This window comes from Tamandua tetradactyla, chromosome 3 (genome assembly GCF_023851605.1).
Source record: "Tamandua tetradactyla isolate mTamTet1 chromosome 3, mTamTet1.pri, whole genome shotgun sequence".
NCBI classification, from domain to species: domain Eukaryota; kingdom Metazoa; phylum Chordata; class Mammalia; order Pilosa; family Myrmecophagidae; genus Tamandua; species Tamandua tetradactyla.
The window spans coordinates 55914773-55936164 of record NC_135329.1 but is presented as its reverse complement, the minus strand read 5'-3'; the positions used below and the strand labels follow the sequence as shown (position 1 = coordinate 55936164).

Here is a 21392-nt window from a genome sequence, read left to right as displayed (position 1 = left end):
AAGTCAGCAGTGTTCCATACAGGAACTATTTAAAAAGTTGAAAAAGTGATCAGACATCAAGTAGAGATATGAATGAAGCTGATCTGGATAGGACTAAGGTATTTCAGAAGACTGGATATGGTACTTCAACTTCTGTGTGAGACTAAAGGGAGAGAGGTTTATTTGGTGCAAAATTTATATTATGGGTAGTGCATTTCCTAATTCAATTTGTGTAGTCAGTTTAGTTGAAGAACCAAAAGTATATGGAATCTTGAATAGGGCATGAGACTTTGTTGGTTTGTCCAGGTTAGTGTGATGCCCTGATAGATCCCAGAGTGATTTGGACAGTGAATAAAGAAGTATTTGCAAAATCCCTTGGGGGAAATGGGGAGAGAGGGGGAATATACAACTTCCCCATTTGGAGAATTTCTGATATTCTCACACACAGTGGGGACAACCAAATCAATAGGCCGAGCCCTTGATCTTAGGGTTTGCCCCTATGAAACTTATTCCTGCAAAGGATAGGCTAAGCCCACTTGAAATTCGACCTAAGAGTCACTCCCAGAGAACTTCTTTTGTTGCTCAGATGTGGCCTCTCTTTCTAAGCCAACATGGCAAATGAACTCACTGCCCTTCCCACCATGTGAGACATAACTCCCAGGAGTGTAAAACTCCCTGGAAATTTGGAACAGAAATCCTGGGATGAGCCAGGACCTGGCATCAAGGTACTGAGAAAACCTTCTTGATCAAAAGGGAGAAGAGAGAAATGAGACAAAATAAAGTGTCCGTGGCTGAGAGATTTCAAACAGAGTTGAGAGGTTATCCTGGAGGTTATTCTCACCCACTATATAGATATCCTTTTTTAGTTTATGGTGTATTGAAGTGGCTGGAGGGAAGTACCTGAAACTGTTGAGCTGTGTTCCAATAGCCTTGTTTCTTGAAGATGATTGTATAATGGTATAGCTTTTACAATGTGACTGTGTGATTGTGGAAACCTTTGTGTCTGATGCTTCTTTTATCTAGGGTATGGACAGATGAGTAAAAAAATGGATAAAAAATAAACAAGTAATAAGGGGACAAAGGTTAAAATAAATTGGGCAGATGGAAATACTAGTGGCCAATGAGAGGGAGGGGTATAGGGTATGGTATGTATGAGTTTCTTTTTTCTTTTTATTTCTTTTTCTGAAGTGATGCAAATGTTCAAAAAACGATCATGATGATGAATGCACAACTATGTGATGATATTGTGAGACAATTAATTGTGCACCACGTATGGAATGTTTGTATGTTAAGTTTTATGAATAAAAATAATTTAAAAAAGAAATGCACTAACTTTCCCCCAGAAGAAGATACAAAGTCCTTGAATAAATGTCCACTCAAACTAGATATCCTTTAACAGATAGTATGACATAAGGTTAATGCAATTTAAGTTATATGATAAGGGGATAAGTTAGGGAGAAAAACAAAGATATATGCTTTATGATTATCTACAAACGTAGTCATAGCAAACAAGGGAGAAATCTTATAACCATCAGTTCTTGTTTCTGCAACTTATCACGTGGTTGTAGCTCATATGTATAATTACCTTTTTCCACTTCCCATTCCATCTTTCCTTTACCCTCGGTAATCATCCCAATGATCAGTCCTTTGCTTAATGAGGTGACCCAAACCATCATCCCTGAAGAAGCTGAACCATAAGTAGTCCTACCTGGATTGAGTTGTTGCAGTTCTGCATTGACTTTAGTTACAGGGTATGGTAGTACTAACAGACACCCTATAGGATCTCCTATATTCCAGGCAAAATCTTGTTTAACTCTGTTGTACAGTACCAGACCTATTTCTACTTAATAACCAGGGTCAGTCACCCAAGCCAGTATAGTAATTCCCTTCTCTGCCTGTGTATTTGGAGGCATGAGGGGCCTAATGTGGCCAGGTAGGAGTCTTAATTTCCAGTTCAATGGAATCATTGTTTCTGCTGATGGAATCACTCTTCCTTTTGGAACTAAGACCTATAGACCAGCTGAGTTTAAGTTTGCAGGGATAGGAAGCAAAATGTTTTTCTAGTGGATTACTAGGGGTGATAGCAAGTGGTGCCACTCCCACTTTCATCCTTGATTCCTGGGCCCATGAATCTTGACTATGGGAGAAACAGCGCCATAGAATAGATGCTGATTTAGAGCATATACAGCCTCTTGGAGAATATTACTCCAATCTTGCAAAGTATTGCCACCTGGTTGGCACTGTAATTGAGTCTTCAAAAGGCCCTTCCACTGGTCTATCAATCCAGCTGCTTTAGTATGATGAATATACTAAGACCAGAGAATTTCATGATCATTGCCATTCCCACTTTTGCTGTCAGTGGGTTCCTTCTTCAGAAGCAATGCTGTGTGGAATACCATGTTGGCAGATGTGACATTCTGTAAGTCCACAGGTGGTAGAAGAAGCATTGTATGCATGGAAGGAAAATCCATATCCAGAGTATGAGTCTATTCCAGTAAGAACAAAACGCCATCTTTTCATTATGAAAGTGGCCCAATGTAATCATCCTGCCACCAGATAGCAGACTGACCACCTCAGTGAATGGTGCCATACTGGGGACTCTGTGTTGGTCTGTCCTGCTGCAGATTGGGCACTTAGCAGTAGCTGTAGCCATGCTGGCCTTGGTGAATGGAAATCCACAATGCTGAGGCCATGCATAATTGCCATCCCTACCACCATGGCCACTTCATTCATTAGGCAGTGACAGGAGTGGCTAGTATCCACAGAATGGGTCATCATAGCCACTTGGTTATTAAAATCCTCCTCTTCAAAGTCACTCTCCAGTGACAGACACAAATATGTTCATGTTTTTCACCCAATCTGAAAAGCCTATTCACATACCTCTCCCCCAGACCTCTTTGTTACCAATTTTCCAATCGCATTCCTTCCAAGTCCTTGATCTTCCAAACCAGTGGCTACAGCCCATGAATCAGTGTATAAGTGCACATCTGATCATTTCTCCTTCCAAGCAAAATTAACAACCAGGTTCACTGCTCAAGATTAGGCCCACTGGGAGGATTTTCCTTCACCACCATCCTTCCAGGATGTCTCAGAAAATGGCAGTAGTATGTCTAGTCAAATTAAGCATTCTGGAACTGGGCAAATAATCCTGAAATGGATTTGAGATCCACTATGAGACAGGCCTTACATTAGCAGTCATTGATCACCTAATGCCCAGAAGCTCCTACTCTGATCAGTGGACTAGAGTGATATTCTGAGTTTCCTGGAATTAATGGCAGCTCTGAGCCAGTGTTTAATAATCCCCTAAATATCTGATCATTTCTTTTTCTCCATTGTACAGTCACCTTTGTAAAAGGCCATAGGTTCCTTTGGGGAAGGCTGGGAAAAAAGATTAATAGTATAAATCTTGGCAGTGTAGCAGAATCCTTCCTCAAAGGGACTTGGCCTTCTCTTTATTTAAGGGGTTCTAGGTCTATAATTTATCTCAAATCTGAGAACTGACTGAGGAACAGTGACTGTTTTTGTGATTAAAGTTAGAGTTTTGTTCACTTGGCCTAGAAATTCTCTGCTTATGCAGATCAAGAATGTACTAGACTGCCCATCTATTTTACTTCTAGATGCTCCCTCATCAACTAGCCAACACTGTAGGTCTTTGTGCGTCAGACTGCTCTGGTTACTGCTTTGACTCCATTGCTGTAACCAGTCCCACCTTGTCTTTGGTGATTTGGTGCTGCCACTAGGCTTCTGCCAACCCGGGATCTGATCATCTCCACTGTGTTTAAAGATCCAAGTTCAGTGGCAGTAGTTCCCTCAGTGATAACTGATCTACAGAGAGGAGTAACCACAGAGCTCTTCAGGGATGATGGAATTAGTATCCCAATTTATTCCTCACTGTCCTGGTGAAAGGTATGTCCTATGAACATGCCTGGAGTAAGGGAGCAGGTCTTACATTCCAATCTCTAAGCCTTTGAATCCACTCATTTACATTATACCAAGGCAGTTCTGGCATTTTTTACTTCAGGCAATGTAGGCCATCCTTTGGTTCATACTTCAGCCAACTATCCAAACTGTTAGAGACCCTTTTAACTTCTTGAGATATAACATTGAATTTAGAATCTCTGTTTAGTGGGCCCATATCAATAAATTTATCCTGATCAACTTTATGTTCCTTCCACTATAATCCCACACCCATCCATTCCCACACTATTTCCCTGATTTTTGTCTATACAAATTGGAACAAACATGCAGTTCTTTTGGCATGTAGGGCAGCTCCATAGTTAACACTTTTTACCTAACCTTTTGGGGCCTTGTGGGACTTTAGTCTGGTTACAGGTTTGGAAGAAAAGAGGAATGGTGAGGGTGACCATGAGAGGAATTAGCAGTGCCTTTCAAGCTAACTACCTCAGGGCATTCCATTGCAGTTTCCTCTGATGAAACAGGGTTAATCTCTTTTGATGGAGGTGTGAGGACTGTTTCCTCAGGATGGGCAGGTACGGGTTTATCAGTTACATCAGGATTAATCTCTTCAGGTGATGGTGGGATGACTGATTCCTCAGGGCTGACCATTATAGGTTTATCTGGCAAAGAAGACTCAGAAGAATCTAGTGCTTCCATGTCCCCACTGTCATCATTATCAGCCCATATGTCCCCATTCCAATTTTCAGGATACCATTCCTTTCCCAACGATGCCCTCATTTTTTTTTTATATCTTTCTTTTTTTTATTAATTAAAAAAAGAATTAACAAAACAATTAGAAATCATTCCAATCTGCATGTACAATCAGTAATTCTTAATAACATCACATAGTTGCATATTCATCATTTCTTAGTACATTTGCGATGCCCTCATTTTAACAGCAGACACCTTACAATGTTGACAATTCAATTTATGTTTTAGTTCAGCCACTCACACAATGAGACTCTGGGTTTGGTTTTCAGAAATCTCAAGATAATTTACAGGAAATAAGAATTTCTTTTACGACATTATAGAAACCTTCATGTCTTTCACATGGTACTTTAGCTGAGAATTTGAAGTCTTGAGCTTATATCTTTCTTTATCAGCTGTATCTGGTGTATTCATGAACAACAGCTAACAGCATTATACTTTTTAAGTCCAAAAACTCTTTTAAGGTATCAAATACACTGTCACCCAGAACCTTACCTCTTATGAGCATTTGGATAGCAGTATCCAGTGATGATATTTTGTGTATTTCTATTGCTTATACGTGCCATAGACTATCAGTGCCTTTCTGATAATTGGAAATAGAGTCATTGGTGGCTTTTAATCTAATCAGATTGGATAAATTCTAAAAACCCCAGAACCAATTCAGAAATTTCATCCTTATGATTCTGGTTCCCAGAAACCATTTTTGATACCAAAATCTGTATCAGTCAGGACAAGCCCAAATTCTGTAGGGCAGGCTGCAAGTTGTGAACTCTGATGAAGGTTTCAAGGAATTCCTCAGGAGAACTGCTGGCTGGCTGAAGTAGTGATAGAAATTCTTCTTTCTGACTGAAGAAATCATCAGTTCTCCCTTTAAGGCTTTCAACTGATTGGATGAGACTTCTCTCATTCTTGAGATTCAATCAACTGACTAATGACTTTAATATACAAAATAACCTCACAGTAACAATCAGGCCAGTGTTTGCTTGACCAAACAACTGAGCATCATAATGTAGCTAAGCTGACACATGAACTTAACCATCACAACCATATAGTAAGATCAAGTTTTAATACATTCTGCCAATCTCTGCCTTTTAATCAGAGTGATTAAACCATTTATATTTAATGCAATTGCTGATAAGAAAGGATTTTTATATCTGCCATTTTGTCATTTGCTTTCTGTATTTCTTGTGTTTTTTCTCTATTCCTCCATTATTGCCTTTCTTTATGTTAAATAGATTTTTAGTGTACAATTTTAATTCCCTAATTATTTTATTATATATTTTGAGTCAGAATAGCTATATCTTTTAAATCTATTGTTCTTTTACCATTATATAATATTTTTGTAACTTATAATACATTTTTGTCTTGAATTTTAATTTGCCATACAAAATGAGATGCCTGCCAAACTCTGTTTTGATTCTTGACTAATATGATTTTAAAATTTTTATTACAGTATTTTATTTTGAAAGAAATTTAAATCTTTAGGAATGTTACAAAATTGTCACAATGAACTTCTATATACCTTTTTTCTAGGTTCACCCACTTATAACATTTGCCACATTTGTTTTATTTGTCACTTTTTATATAATTATGCATGTATGTGTGTATATGTATAAATTTCATCATATAATACACATTGAAAGATAAAACAATGATTTTCACTTCTTTCTGATCCATTTTTAAGTAGGTTGCAGGAATCATGATATTTCAATTCTAAATAATTTAACCTGTGACTTTTAAGAACATTCTCTCACTTATTCAATATTATTAAGTCATAGTCCATATTCAAATTTCACTTATTGTCCCCAAGGTAATTTAAATAATAACTTTTTACCAATTGAGGATCATGTATTGCATTTATTTATATGTTTTAATGTGCAAGTTTCTCACCCTTTTTTCTCTTTCATTGTGCTGACATTTCCTAAAGAATACAAGTTCATTGTTTTGGGAACATCCCTCAATTTTTATGTGTTGGATTGTTTCCTCAAGATTTGTTTTAGATTATGTATTCTTGTCAGGAATGCTACATAAGTGATATATTCCTGGCACATTACACCAGGGAGCACATGATGTCAGTCTGTTCCATTATTGGTGATGGTAACTTTGATTGCTTGGTTACAGTGGTGTCCTTCAACTTTCTCCACTGTAAAGGTACCTTTATTCTCTTTGTTATTAATGTGTAATCTTCAGGGAGTTATTTTGAGACTACGTTAATATCCTGTTACCCAACACTCTTTCCTGAAATTGCTTTAGTGTTCTTGCTTGAATCATTTATTTAACAATGGTCCAAATGGTTCTTTCATCCTTTCCAGATTTTTTATTGTCTTTTTACTATAAATAAAACTTTCCCTTCTCCCCCAGTTTATTTGAGTGTTTATTTGCTTCATTTTTAGAGTCAGTAGGATTCATGCATTCTTTTTTATTCAGTGTGTCATAATCCATTTCTAGTCATCATTCTTTTTGATGCTCAGATTAGCCCAGATTTGGCCAGTGCATCCTCTTCAAGCTGCTTGCTCAGTGTCCTTCTGATGTGTCCTTATCATTCTTATATCATTTCCTTACTTTCTGGCACAGCAAAAAGTTCTAGGCTCATCTTCAATTTTTCTTTTCCCAGCTCTGGAATGACCCATTTTCCGAATTAGTGCTGGTCCCTTTCATGGGACCAGTATTTAGAAATCAAGATCTGGGCACTAGGTGGGCTCATTGTTGCTGAGATGGCATTGATTCCAGAGTCTTTCAATGGCCTGAACTTGGAAATAGATTTTTTTTAAAGCATGAATCATTCTGGTTTGAAAGTATTATGTACCCCAGAAAAGGCATGTTCTTTTTCCTAGTCCATTCTTGTTGGGGCAGACCTATTATTTAGGGTGGGACCTTCTGATTAGGTTGTTTCCATGCAGATGTGTCTCCAGCCCCTTCAAGGTGTGTCTTAATCCTCCTACTGGAGTCCTTTAAGAGGGAACCATTTTGGAAAAACCTCACAGCCAACACAGAAATGTTTGAAGATGCAGAAAGAAAATGCCCCCAGGGGAGCTGTTTGAAACTAGAAGCCAAAGGACAAGCAGATGCTAACCATGCACCTTCCCAGCTGACAGAGGGTTCCAGATTCCATTGGTCTTTCTTGAGTCAAGGCATCTTTTTCTGGATGTCTTAGTTTGAACATTTTTATGGCCTTAGAACTGCAAACTTGAAACTTTTTTTTTTCTTTTTTTTTTTTTTTCACATGGGCAGGCACCAGGAATCGAACCTGGGTCCTCAGGCATGGCAGGCAAGCGTTCTTGCCTGCTGAGCCACCGTGGCCCACCCGCAAACTTGAAACTTAATAAATTAATTCCCTTTATTAAAGCCAACCCATTTCTGGTATATTGCATTCCCGGCAGCATTAGCAAACTAAAACATCTCTAATTCCAATCCAACACCACAAGATTCTTCTTTACTTTCCTCAAATCTCCTTTCCCCCACAGGAAAACTCTGGTTCCCAGTAATATCAATATATTTATGCATTTGCCCAGTCTTATAATACACAAAAATTGTCTCAGAATTATTACACTCATTTTACTACCAGTCACAAACTTTTAAGTAGAATTCAAAATTCTTTGCAGTTCTTTTTTGTTTAGAGACTGATGAAATAGAGTATTGTTTTCAAAATTACTTGAATAAGTTCTTCTTTATTTATTCTTTTTCCTGTGTTATTATGTTATTTATTTGCTATATAGCTTGTGTTAGTTTGCAAGCTGCTGGAATGCAATATGCCAGAAATGGAACTGCTTTTAAAAAGGGGAATTTAATAAGTTACAAGTTTAAGTTCTAAGCCTATAAAATTGTCCAAACTAAGGCATCCAGGTAAAGATTCCTTGATTCAAGATAGGCCAATGGGTCAGGAACACTCAGTCAACTGGGTAGTCATGTGGCTGGCATCCGCTGGCCCTTTGCTCCTGGGCTCCATTGCTTTCGGCCTCTGTTCCTGTGGGGGTTCCTCACTTTGCTTCTCCAGGGCTGGCTTTCATCTCTTGGCTTCCCTTGGCTCTCTCCAGGTTCTGGCTTGCTTAACATCTCATGGTGATGTCTGCTGATCTCCATGCATCTCCAAACATCTCTGTTCTTCAAGTGTTGGCATCTGTATCATCTCTGCTCTGAAGTCTCTGTTAACTCTGTCATTCCTGTTGTTTCTGACTCTCCAAAATGTTTCCTCTTTTAAAGGATTCCAGTGAACCAATCAAGACTCATCTGGAATAGGTGGAGTGACATCTCCATCTAATTACAAGGTCACGCTCACAGTTGTGCATACCATATCTCTCTGGATATAATCTGTTCTAGTTTGCTAGCTGCCGGAAGGCGATATAGCAGAAACGGAATGACTTTTAAAGTGGGGAATTTATTAAGTTGCACATTTACAGTTCTAAGGTCATGAAATTGTCCAAATTAAAGCAAGTCTATAGAAATGTCCAATCTAAGGCATCCAGGGAAAGATACCTTGATTCAAGAAGGCTGATGACACTCAGGGTTTCTCTGTTGACTGGAAAGGCACACGGCAAACATGGCAACATCTGCTAGCTTTCTCTCCAGGTTTCTTGTTTCATGAAGTTTCCCCCAGGGGTGTTTTCCTTCTACGTCTCCACAGGTCTCTGGCTGTGTGGGCTCTTGTGGTTCTCATGGGCTTGCTCCTAAAATGTTTCCTCTTTTAAAGGATTCTAGTAAATTAATCAAGACCCACCTGGAATGGATGAATCACAACTCCATGGAAGCCATCTAATCAAAAGTTACCACCCACAATTGGGAACAATCAAAAAGCTCCCAGCCAGCAATATTGATGAGGATTAAAGGACATGTCTTTTCTGGCATCCACCACAGTTTCACACTGGCACATAATCTAATAAAAAATTTCCACCCAATATTGAATTAGGATTAAAAGAAACAGCTGCCCCTACAAGATTGGATCAGGATTAAAACATGGCTTTTCTGGGGTACATAATACTTTCTAACCAGCATAGAGCGCAATTCATTTGCTGTGATTTTTATTAAACTGTAGTGGTTATCTGCCATCCATGCTGATTTAATTTTATTTACTGAAAATGTAAAACATTAACAAGGTTCTGAAAGTTTTTAAAAATTATGCAAAAAGGTATAGTCAGGGAAATATCATTTTCTCCTTTTTTCCTTCAAGTCTATTTCTACCTATCCCACACACAATTACTTTTATTAGCTTCTGGTTTACCCTTCTTGTATTTCTTTTTGCAATAATAGGCATATTTGTATATATTTTCTTATTTCTCTTTCTTATACAAAAGGCAGCATACTGTGAATACACTTTTGCTCTAGGTTTTTTCCACTTAGCAAAATGTTCTAGAAATAATTCCATAACAATTTACAGGACTCTTCCTTATTCTTTATTTTTTTTAACAGCTGCTTAATAAAGTGTATTTTATGGATCTATCATACTCAATTCATCCAATCTCCTATTATGAGCATTAAGGCTGTTTCCAATATATTTCTTTTATGCATAATGCTACAATAAATACCTTTGTGCACAGGTTTTTTTGTTAGAAATGTATCCTGGGATAAATCCCTAGAAGTGGGATTGTTGGGGCAAGTGTTAAATACATATGTAGCTGTGGGGATTCAGGGCCTGGGATTCTCCTTCATATTGAGAGCAGGTCACTGCATAGCTGCCTTCATGACCGGGACAGAAATTAGAGGTCATCAGACCTCCTCAGGGAAGAAAGAATGTACAAACGTTATCGTAAACAAGGCATTGAAACTCCCCTCCCTTGATCACTGTTGATAACAAACCTCTAAACCTCTGTGTCATGAGACCCTGCTGAAACTGTTCTCACACCATTGTCCTAAGCCCTGATAAGCCATTGCACTCCCCTGCCGCCACCTTTGCAGAGCATTTATTTCCATTTTCCATGGCCAGCCACCACCACAGAAGATCCTCTCCTGTCTCTAAGTCCAAATTAACATTCACACCTAACTCTATGCCTGATGTATCCTTTGGGCTGCCTTGACCCAAGCCCTCTAAGAGCTGGGTTGGAACGGTAGTTTTGCTAGATATTGTCAAATCATTCCCATAGAGGTTTGCCATTTTGATTTCCATCCATAATATAGGAGAGGGCCAGTTTTGCTGTAGCTTTTCCAACAGAATGTCTTGTCAAGCTTTTTAATTTTTGCTAATCTAATGAATGAGAAATGGTAGTTCAGAGTAGTTACGATTTGTATTTATTTTTCTTTTTTGAATCTTCCCTGTTCATTTTTCTATCTGTACTTTGGTATCAACTTGTCTAGCCTAATGAAATTGTATTATAATGTTCAATTTATATATTAATTAGAGAGAACAGACATATTAAGGATGTCTGTTTTTCCTATACAAGAATAAGATTTTTACATTTGTTTAAGTCAAAGCTATTATAAAAAGATATCATCAGAGAAACGTCATTTAGGAGTGTTTCATAGTTTTCCTCATGAAGGTTTTGCATTTCATATTACATTTATCCCTAAGTATTTTGTCCTTTTTGTTGATATTGTAAATGGTTGTCTTCCATTATATCTTCTTTCTATGTTTTCAACTGTTTATTTTTTATCTTTTTAAGTGTGATTCTTTAAAAAAACTAATCTGAGAGTATTTAAATCAAGTCTCTTACATTTGTATTTGCTGTAATTACAGATATATTAGAAATTATTTCTGCCATCTTATTTCACATTTTTTGTTTTCTGTACTTTATTTTTGCTTTTTTCTCCTCTTTTCTTATTTTCCAGTGACCAGATGAAATTTTATTCTTCTAGTTTAAAAGTTAAATATTTTCTTTTCCATTCCCTTTGGGACGGAATCCTTAAGACTCAAAAAAATTATTTTTATATAGTTCCTATAGATTTTTTTTTATTTGTTAATCTCTGTATCTTTTTCCTGACAAGAAAAGTATTTAGCATATCCTTATTTCCTTTTGCCTGAAAGAGTTGTTATCATTTAGAATATTAGAACTGGGTTCTTTTGGATTTCTTTTTCTTTTCTTTGGTTTTCCAGAAGTTTCACCATCCCCTTACCCCCAATTCCTCAAGTCCATCCTTCCTTTTGATTCACTAGGGTGGCTTTAGGGCCATAGAAGCAGCAATCCAGTACTAGCTTGCCACCTTTGTAATAACAACAGAACCCTAATGTTCTTTTTCTTTCTAAATATTGTTATTGAAATGTCAAAACTCTGATGTTTATCTTCCTTCCTTCTTTCTTTTCTATTTTTCTTTTGCTTCTGGCTCCAACATCCCTGATACACTCAGGCCTTGTTCAAGGTGACTGCGCTGCTTTGAAGCTGTTTTGTGCCCCACAAAAGACTGTTCTTTTAATCCATTCCTGTGGGTGCAGGCCCATTGCGGGTGGGACCTTTCGGTTAGGTTGTTTCAACTGAGATGTGACCCAGCCCTTTCAATATGGGTCTTAATCCTTTCAGTGGAGTCCTTTATGAGAAGATAAAGGTCAGAAAAAGTCAAAAGAACTTAGAGAGAAAATCCCTGGAGAAGCTAAGAGAGGACCCACAGATGCTCAGAGAAGTCACTGGAACCAGAAGCTGAAAGCAATGAAACCTGGGAGTAAAGGATGAGCAGATACCAGCCATGTGTCTTCCCAAGTGACAGAAGAGTCCCGGATGCCAGTAGCCTGTCTCCAGAGTCCAGGTATCATCCTATTGCTGCCTTAACTCAGACATCTTTTTTTTTTTTTTTTTTAAACATGGGCAGGCACCGGGAATCGAACCTGGGTCCTCTGGCATGGCAGGCAAGCATTCTTGCTGCCTAGCCACCGTGGCCCGCCCAACTCAGACATTTTTATGGCATAAAAACTGTAAATTGTAAGTTAATAAATCCCCATTGTAAAAGTCAATCCATTTCTGATATGTTGGATTCTAGCAGTTTTAGCAAACCAAAGAGTGTTTCCTCCACTCGGTGATTCAGTTAACAAGTCTCCTTCATCCTCTTGCTCTAGAGTCCTTCATGGCATCATCATCTTTATCCACCTGGATGAAAGAGATTGTGAAGATGGCACACAAACATCTTTATTTTTTAACTGCAGCTTTTTAAAATCAAAGTGCACAGATCATGCACAAAAGTGCATAAAGTACATAACTTAAATGTTTACAAAATGAACACATCCATGTAATCCCTACCCATATTAAGAAATAGAAAATTTTCACACCCCAGAAACCTCTGTGTGCTGTCTTCCAGTCATTAAACTCCAAAAGGTAACACTCCCCTCACTTCTATTACTGTAGATTAGTATTGTCCATTTTTGAAGTTTATAGAAGTGTAACTATACAGCATGTACTCATTTGTGTCTGACTTCCTTGACTCAACTTCATGTTTGTGAGAGTCACCTGTGTTGTATGTGGCAGTAATTTGTTCACGTTCACTGTCATGTAGTATTCTATTATATAAACATATCACCAGATTTTTACCTATTCTTATGTTGATGGGCATATGGGTCGTTTGTAGTTTGGGCTGCTATGAACATTGTACTTGTCTCTTGGTTCATACGTGCTCACATTTCTGATGGTGTAAACCCTGGAATGGAGTGCAAAGAGAGTCTGTTAAGGAGTCTTAACACAGCAGCATTGTGTTGGGTTTTTGATTGTTACCTTCAGCCCTTGTTTGTGCTTTACTCCCTGTGGAGGGCCCAGAGTTAATAAGCCATGACCTCCTCCCTTGCTGCTTCCTCTCTGGGCATTAAAATCATCCGCCAATGTTCTAGTGGCAGGTCCACTGGCTCTCTTTTCGCCCCACTGCTGCCATGAAGTGGATGTTCAAGGAGGACCACTTGCTGGAATGAAGAGGTATGCAATTCCTGAAAACCTAAGCAAAACATCTCATCTGGTTCCTGTGGTTGTGGGAAAAGTCTCAGAGTTTCAGGCGTTTGACAATGACAAATGGAAGTACCTGGCTCGGCCTGACATTCCTGTGGCTCAGCTTTTGTGGGTTGTCAGGATCCAGCTTCCTTATGAAAGGCCGATTCCTGTTCCCACCATCCAGCTTAGCAAAGGGACAATTTCAGGGGAAGGGATTCTTGGATGTAGCTTCTGAGGGCCAGCGCTGGCTAGGTGTACCATTCCCGCTACTTCCTCTTGTAAAAAATTAACCTTTTTCAGTTATTACACTAGACCCTCTTCACATAGTCCTATCAGTGTCTTTGCAACTGGATTTACGTCTTAATATATTGGAAGATGTTGTTTCCTTAGACTAGTAAATTGTACAGCATTTTATTTTAAATTTAAACATTGTCGTTATGGCACTCTCCAGAGGACCTGTTCCCCTGGCCATAATATTTAGTGAAGATATTTCCATATTGGAGTGAGGCAAATAAGGTATTAAAGTAAAAGAGAGAGAGAGAGAGATGACACATTTATTCTGGATTATGTTTGAAGTGTTAGATGGCTAAGTATTAAAAGCATCCAACTTTAATCCTTAGAAATGAGAAGACTTGCTTCATTAGATTTTGCCAACTGCCAATCACACTGGACTGAGCTGATCTGCTCCCCTTTCTGAAACTATTATGGCAAATAACTATCAATATGATTTCCTCTTATAAAGGCAAAAAAACAAAAGCATCAGTCTTAGGGCTGGCAGAGAAAACATCCTGGGCTGCCACTGACGGACTTTCTGCAAAACCTTGGGTTACATCATCTCACTAGGTCCCTTGGTCAGGGTTCAAGGACAGAGGGCAGAGCAGAAGGCTACTACCAGGCCAACTGGTCTACCTCATGTCACTGTGATTTAAGAAGGTGATATCCTTGGGGAAGGGAGAAGAGTCTTAGGTTAAAGGAAGCTGATTTTATGGTGAACATTGCATACTAACATCCCTAAAGATGAGCCTGCCATGCTGAAATTTCACCATCAGTCACTTTAATTGGACAATGATGTTGAATGCAGAAGGCTCCTGTTCAAATGCCTAAGGTTACCAAGGAGTCTTAGTATGAGCTGTATTAATATGACCTGCTCATACAATGGCACAACTTGAGTTACAAACCTAGCTGGCTCCCTCTTAGAGATTTGAAGGAATGGGATCTAGGAAGGCCACACTTTGATAGGAACAGAAACCTGGGACAAAAGAGGAGCACAGGACATTGATTTGGGAGGTTGTGTCCTTATGGAATAGTCTAGAAAAGGATATGGAGCAAGACACTGAAGACACCAGGTCACCGCCAGGGCAGAGAACGAATAAGGCCTCAGGGAATGGGTCAATGGATAACATCTCCGTAACTACCCCCCTCCTCTCCATAGCCACACCCAGTGCCCCAGATTAGGACACAATGTCTCACTGGGTGTATTGCAACAGCTGCTGTCCTAGTGTTCCTGCTCCCTCACTTTTCCTCCAGTCCTCCCCTCACATGACAGCCAGAACTATTGAGAGCCTGTGAGAGGCTCCCTGCCCTCTACTGAATCCTGCAAATTCCTTCCTCTGTCTGGCATTCAAGACCCAGTCTCTCCAGGACCTTGTCTCTCCAACTTTGTCCACACCCTATGACTGTTGCCTCTGAACAAAAGTATGTGTGAAATATGTGTGAAAGCACTTGAGGATGACTAGGGAGCTCTCCGAGCAAGTCCAGGTTGTGGGTCACCAAGCACATGGTTCAGGTTCAGCAGAGTTGGATACTGTGAGTCTCAAACGCTCTCTCATGTGCCTGTGCTCTTGGGGGTACCCTTGGCTTTGGGGGCCTTTTCCGCCTCTACTCAGCTCACAGAATCCCACTTATTCGGAAAGGCCCTGGGGTGCCCCCTTTTGTTGGAAGCTTTCTGGGGTCCCATGACTCAATCTTTTCTTCCTTGGCTGTTCCAAGCGCTGACATTCTGTTGTTATGGTCTGTACCACTGTATTTTCTTTTCTTTCTTTTTTCTTTTTTTGCATGGACAGGCACCGGGAATCGAACCCGGGTCTCCGGTATGGCAGGCGAGAGAACTGTGCCACTGAGCCACCATGGCCCGCCCTGTACCACTGTATTTTATAATTACATGTTTCCACCTCTGTTCATCTGACCAGACTTTGAACTCGTCAAAATTTATCCCTGGATCTTGCCCTAAGCCCCTTGGCACCAGGCTCAGCTCACCGTAAGCTCTCAGGCTCCTCTGCTGAATTCCTGTGGTCTGGGAGCACACGTAGCCCCAGTTCAAGGCAACGGCACCCCCTAGTGGGACTGAGCCTTCATCAACACAGAACCCTGATCCTTGAATCAGGAGTCCAAAGCTGAGGAGTCCAAAGCTTGGCGGCCCAGGATCTTGGGTAGGAGACCCCAGACTCCCAGCCCATCTGTCCCGACTTCTTGGTTTCATTTTCCTCCCATATATTGAAGTCTGCTGTGAAGATTGTACAGGAAATTTATATGAACCACTCTCTCCACTTTACAGCAAGTGAGCAAAAGACCAGAGAGGCTTAGTAACCTGCCCAAAGTCACATAGCTAATAGGTGATAAAAGTGAGGCTCAAACTCAGCCCCTCGTTACTCCCACATCCACGCCCTTTCCATTTTCAGCTTGGCCTTTTTTTTTTTTTAAAGTTCTGACTCCTGAGCCAACTCATCCCTACTCCTACCAGAGTCACCCACTGAAGCACTCGGGGCCTTCTTCCAAGGAATAAAGCTTTTACCCTTTCAAAGGAGAAGATCCTGCAGGTCCTGAGGGCATTGTGTGGGGCCACTGTGCGGGTGCTGCCTTGTTGCTGTGTGGAGAGTGTGGCGGGGTTGGTGGTGGGAGCCGTTGAGGGTAAGCTGGGGAGTCAGGGAGCCCTGGGTTTGCACACAGCCGTTGCTAGCTGTGCGATCACTGGCACACCACTTAATCTTTTGGGGCCTCAAGTTTGTACCTTTGGTTTTTTTCAGCCTTTTTTTTTGGCGTGGGCAGGCTCCAGGAATTGAACCCAGGTCTCCGGCACATCAGGTGTGAATTTGGCCATTGCACCACTGTTGCACTGTTCTGGCCTTTTTAAAAATTTTTGTTTTACTTTTTTATTCTTAGGGAAAGAAGGAGGGAAGAAAAAGAGAAATAGAGAAGTAAAGACAAAGAAAGAGAGAAAGCAAAAGAGAGCAAAGGAGAAGAGAGAAAGGAGGGAGAGAAGAAAGGGAGACGAAGGAGGGTAATGTGGGCAAGAGGGCACCACATTCCCCATCTGTCCCCCAACTCTTCATCCAGATCATACTAGAGCAAATATCAGAGGATGTTGCATTGACTTTCCGTCTGGGAGCTGACCACTTCTTGGCCTATTATCCAGAGCAACTCGTCCAGTTTGCCTCAGCCTTGACATTGCCATCGTCATCAGAGTCATGATATTGAGATTGTACAGTATCTGTCCTTTTGTGTCTGGCATATTCCACTGAGGGTTCTGTCCTCAAGGTTCATCCACATTGTTGTATGCTTCGGGACCTCATTTCATCTTACTGCGTAATAAAGTTTTCGACCTTAAAAAGAGGACATTCATTTATGCCACAGAGGTTTCTGTAAGAATTAGAGAAATGGCTGCAAGCGTCTTGGCAATTAATAGGTATGAAAAAGTAGCAGCTATTAATATTATTCACTTGGAATCACACTCACACACACATTCTTGGGAATGCAGTTGCACCTATGTTTGGGAGGGGCATCTCCGGCGATCTGCCTGGGGTCCCGTCACAGCATTTACCATCCCTTACTTTCCTTCTGACTTGCCTGCCATGCCCACCAGCCTGGGAGATTGCCAAGGGCAGACCCAAGGTCACCTTCACCTTCAGAGAGGCCAGAAAGAAGGCCAGGTGGGATGGCCAGCAACCCCAGAAACAGGCAAGAGGCAGGGAAGGATTCTCCCCTGAGGGTTCCAGAGGGAGTGCAGTCCTGCTTACACGTGGATTTGGGACTTCCAGCCTTCAGAACTCTGAGACAGTAGATTTCTGCTGTTGTGGGTCTCCCAGGTTATGGCAGCCTTAGGTAAAGAATCTGTTTCCCTCTACTCCTGGCCACAGGGCAAGGCATTTTGTAGATGCTCTGTAAATTGTTGGAATGGAGAAGCACATGGAAAGAGAACTCCTGGGAGAACCAACATCAAATGGGTGAGAGCGGCTGCCTGGGAGAATCCTAAGGGATGGTTAGCAAATGAAGAAATGAGGCGGCCAGGCATTCCCCAGGTTTTTCCTCAGGAGAATTTGAGTGTTGAGCATCCCATCAAGCGACCAGGTGGCATCTCCTTCCAATCAGAGCAATAGGGGCATCTCCCCTTCTCACCCTAGTCCCTAGAAGAGAACTACGGAAAATACAACTGAACCTTTGGTGGAGCCCGGACTTGCGGAGGTGAGGCTTGGTTGGAAAAGTGTATTGGTTTATGAACCAATGAACTGTCTGGGAAAGAGGGGATTCCCAGTGTCCTGGTGTTTCTTAACCCGCCTGTGTGATTACCTGTGTGCAGAGCGGAGAAACTCTAAGACGGAGGGTGGAAACCTGCTGGGTCACCTCTGTTCTTCCTGCCCCAAATCTCCCAGGCAGTTTTGCCACAGGGTGTGCTGGGGTGGGGCTGGGCCCCAGCCAGGCCTCTGAGGAGAGGGTGTGTCCAGGTGGGTGAGGCCCGGCCCCGCCTTCACCTGGCACCCAGGTGTTCCCAGGGAGGCTCAGCAGGGGCATATCCTTGGCCCAGGGAGGAGCCAGACCCTTTCCTCACCTGAGAACACCCGGCCCCCTGTGGCTGCTGCTCTGTAGTCAGGGCTTCTCTAGCCTGCTCCAGTTGCTTTGCTGTGGGCGCTCCCTCGGGACTGAGTCCAGGGGAGGAGATGGCTGCCCCAGGCCGGCCAGGTTCCAGTGGGCAGGTGCGCTTTCCCTTCCTGAGCCCTAAATACGTTGGATCATTTCTAGAACTTTCCACAGGGCAAAGGTGAGGCCTCAACTAGCCACGAAAGTGTTGGGAGCTTTGGTGCCAGGCAGCTTTGGGCCTCTGTCAGAACGGGGTGGGTGAGACCCCCGGTCCTCTGAGCCCCACTTTCTCCCCCTTACATTAAGAGACCCAGCTCTGACTACTAAGGGTTTCCCACTGCCAGGCCATTGCTTAAGCCGTCCCTCCTTGCTCTAGCCACACAAAGTCACCTTCCTCTTCCTTCCCACTAGGCTTTAGTGCACCTCAAAAAATACTTACTGATCACCTACTGTGAGAGAAGCGAATAGGGCTCAGGCCGGGGGAAGTTACACTGACAACCCAAGAACACAGATGGGTAAGCAGATCCTATCAGTGAGACCACCCCTTTTCCAAGCCCCAGCCTAAACCCTACTTTTTCCAGATCTTTCCCTGAGCCCAGGAAGCAGGCACAAGCACTTGGTGAGTGCTTAATAATTCTGCCCTAGTTGGTGACCCGCAGCCAGAGGTTCAGACAGCTTCCTGCTGCCTTCCCAGGCTTCCCTGAGGTCTGCTAGGTACAGTGGCCTCCACTGGCTGCAGAAACTGGGGTGGGGGGTTTTAGGCAGGTGGGGGATCCCATGAGTCTGCTCGGCACCCTCCCTGGACTCCCTGAGCTGTGTGAATCCATGAGGACTCACCGCCAGGCACCCAGGGGTGAGAGCCTGAGCGGCCGTCCATCCCTAGGGCAAGGATGGGTAAACAATCCAGCCTTGCCAAATTGGATCCCCTGCTCTTCCCATATTGCAATCATACCATCAGAGTTCTGAAAACAAAACATACATCACGACGTCACAGAACGTCTATTAGGAACGGGACTGGCACAAACAAGAAAGAAACTGAGGTTCAGATGGTGATTTGCCCATGGTCACATAGCTGTGAGGAACAGGGACAAATGGTCTGATAATCTGTCATGACAACTTCTGGCCTTTTCACTCTTTTCCCAGGGAAACAGTGACTTTGGTGAAATCAAGAGCACAGCTGGAAGCTATGAGCTCCAGTTTCAAAATTTCTTTGCAATCTTTATCTTAAAATTTATCTAAAAAATTCTTGCATTTTTTGCATTATTCTTGTTTTTTTTCAGAGGGATTTTTTTTTCCTCAAATCTTTGACACTTTGGTGAGAAAAAAATGTGCTTATTCCAGGGCTTCATGAGCCTTCAACTCAGTTTTTAATTTTCTCAAGGGAATTTAACCCTAGTTTTAAAAGGGAAGGCCAGTATAAATTCATCTCATCTTCAGAGAAACCCCATGAGGCAAGGATGTTCAACAGAAGAGAAAACCGGGGTTCATGGTGGTTAAAAATCTGCTCAACGTTCAGAGGACCGGAAGTGAGTGCTTCTGGCTTCTTAACCAGCATTTTCTGCCATAAGCATATGCCGAGGGGAGATGAAGAGAGAAGGGAAAGAGTCAGAGAGGCGCCTGTGTCCCCAAGATCCCACGTTTGGGAAGGAGGGGAACTTTTATGCCTCTTATGAAAATCAGTTACACGAATTCTGAAATAGAAAAGCCAGTTTTATGACAGGGTGAAAACCATAAAATTTTCATTAAGATAGAGAGGAAAACCTACCCACAGCACATTCAAATAATTGACCCAAATTCTAATCTATCCAATCATATACCCCCAATCACCCACACGATGGGTTAGAAATGCCCCCTTCAATGTTTCCATGAGAAAGGCAAGGTGAAGGAGAGGGGAGAGGTCTGTGTGACTTATTAGTTCTGCTTGCTATTTAAAGGCTATTTTAAAGGTTATTTCAATGGCCTTTTCTACAGAGAGAGTTTTTTTCCAGCCACTAGCACAAGCATCTCTAAGTGAAATTACTAGGGCTAAATAAACGTTCAGGAGCTACTATGGGGACCTACCACTTCCTTCACCCACCCCCCGACCGCTCGCCCAGCCACTCCTCCGTTCACCTGTTCACCCATCTGTCTGTGCAGCAAACATCTCCCAGGCATCCAAACTATTCTAGGGAGTCACTACTGAGTAAGCCTGTAAGTTCACAGGATGACAGGCAAGTGGCCATAACAGGAGGTAACCCGTCTCTAACAAAAAGCAAGTGGAGAACCGAGAAGGGCTGCACAAATTGCTCTGAATTTCTGCAGGGGGCTGAGGGAGCCGTGTGTGTGTGTGTGTGTGTGTGTGTGTGCGTGCGTGTGCACAGGCAGGTGAGTGCTCTGAGCATGCACACATGCCCACTCGTCCCGCCTACCTGCTCCAAGTTGCATGCTGTCATCCACAGGCAACTTCCTGTGATCTCCTTCCAGAGTGTGGGCCACCTGTCACCAGATGTGAGAAGCTGGCCCTCGACGCCCCTGTGCTCTGCACAGCCTCCAAGCCAGCTCCCTGCTGGTGAGCCAGGTGGTGCGTGAAGAATGTGCTGGAATACCCTCTCCCCTGGGGGTCGGGCAGGCTGGTCTCCATCTCCCTTAGGCTCGGCCCAGGCAGCCTGATCTCTGATGGCTCTCAGAGGCTTGGGAGACTCTAGCTTGGGAGTTGTGTAAGTACCCCAGGTTTTCACCTACAGACCCTAGGGGCTCCTGAGGCAGGATTTGACACTGGAAGGAGATAATCAAGGCATCTCCCATTTAAGGGAGGACGTGAAGTGAGTCTGAGGCCAGTTTGGGAGCCCTTCTGTTCTTCGTTATGTCACTTCTTTGGGTGAGGGAACATCAACTACTGTTTTTTTGAGCATCCTTTGTGTCAGGCACCAAGCTGGCTCATGACCTACATTAGTTCTAACCCTTTGAACAATAATTACAGGGCAGGTATGGCTTGTTTTATTTCACAGAGAAGTTAAGTAACTTGCCCAGTGTCACACAGCCAGGAGGTAGTGAATCCAGCACTGCCTACTATACCCTGTGGCCTCCTGG

At 42.2% G+C, this 21392-nt stretch overlaps 1 long non-coding RNA gene across 1 annotated transcript in view; it reads left to right on the top strand.

Annotated features, from left to right (window-relative positions):
• Positions 1-17071, top strand: part of LOC143677312 (uncharacterized) — a 92682-nt gene extending 75611 nt beyond the window's left edge. The window contains exon 3 of the long non-coding RNA XR_013172504.1: positions 16632-17071. This is a non-coding gene — a long non-coding RNA (uncharacterized LOC143677312). The remainder of the gene's footprint in view (positions 1-16631) is intronic.
• The last annotated feature ends 4321 nt before the right edge of the window (positions 17072-21392 follow it).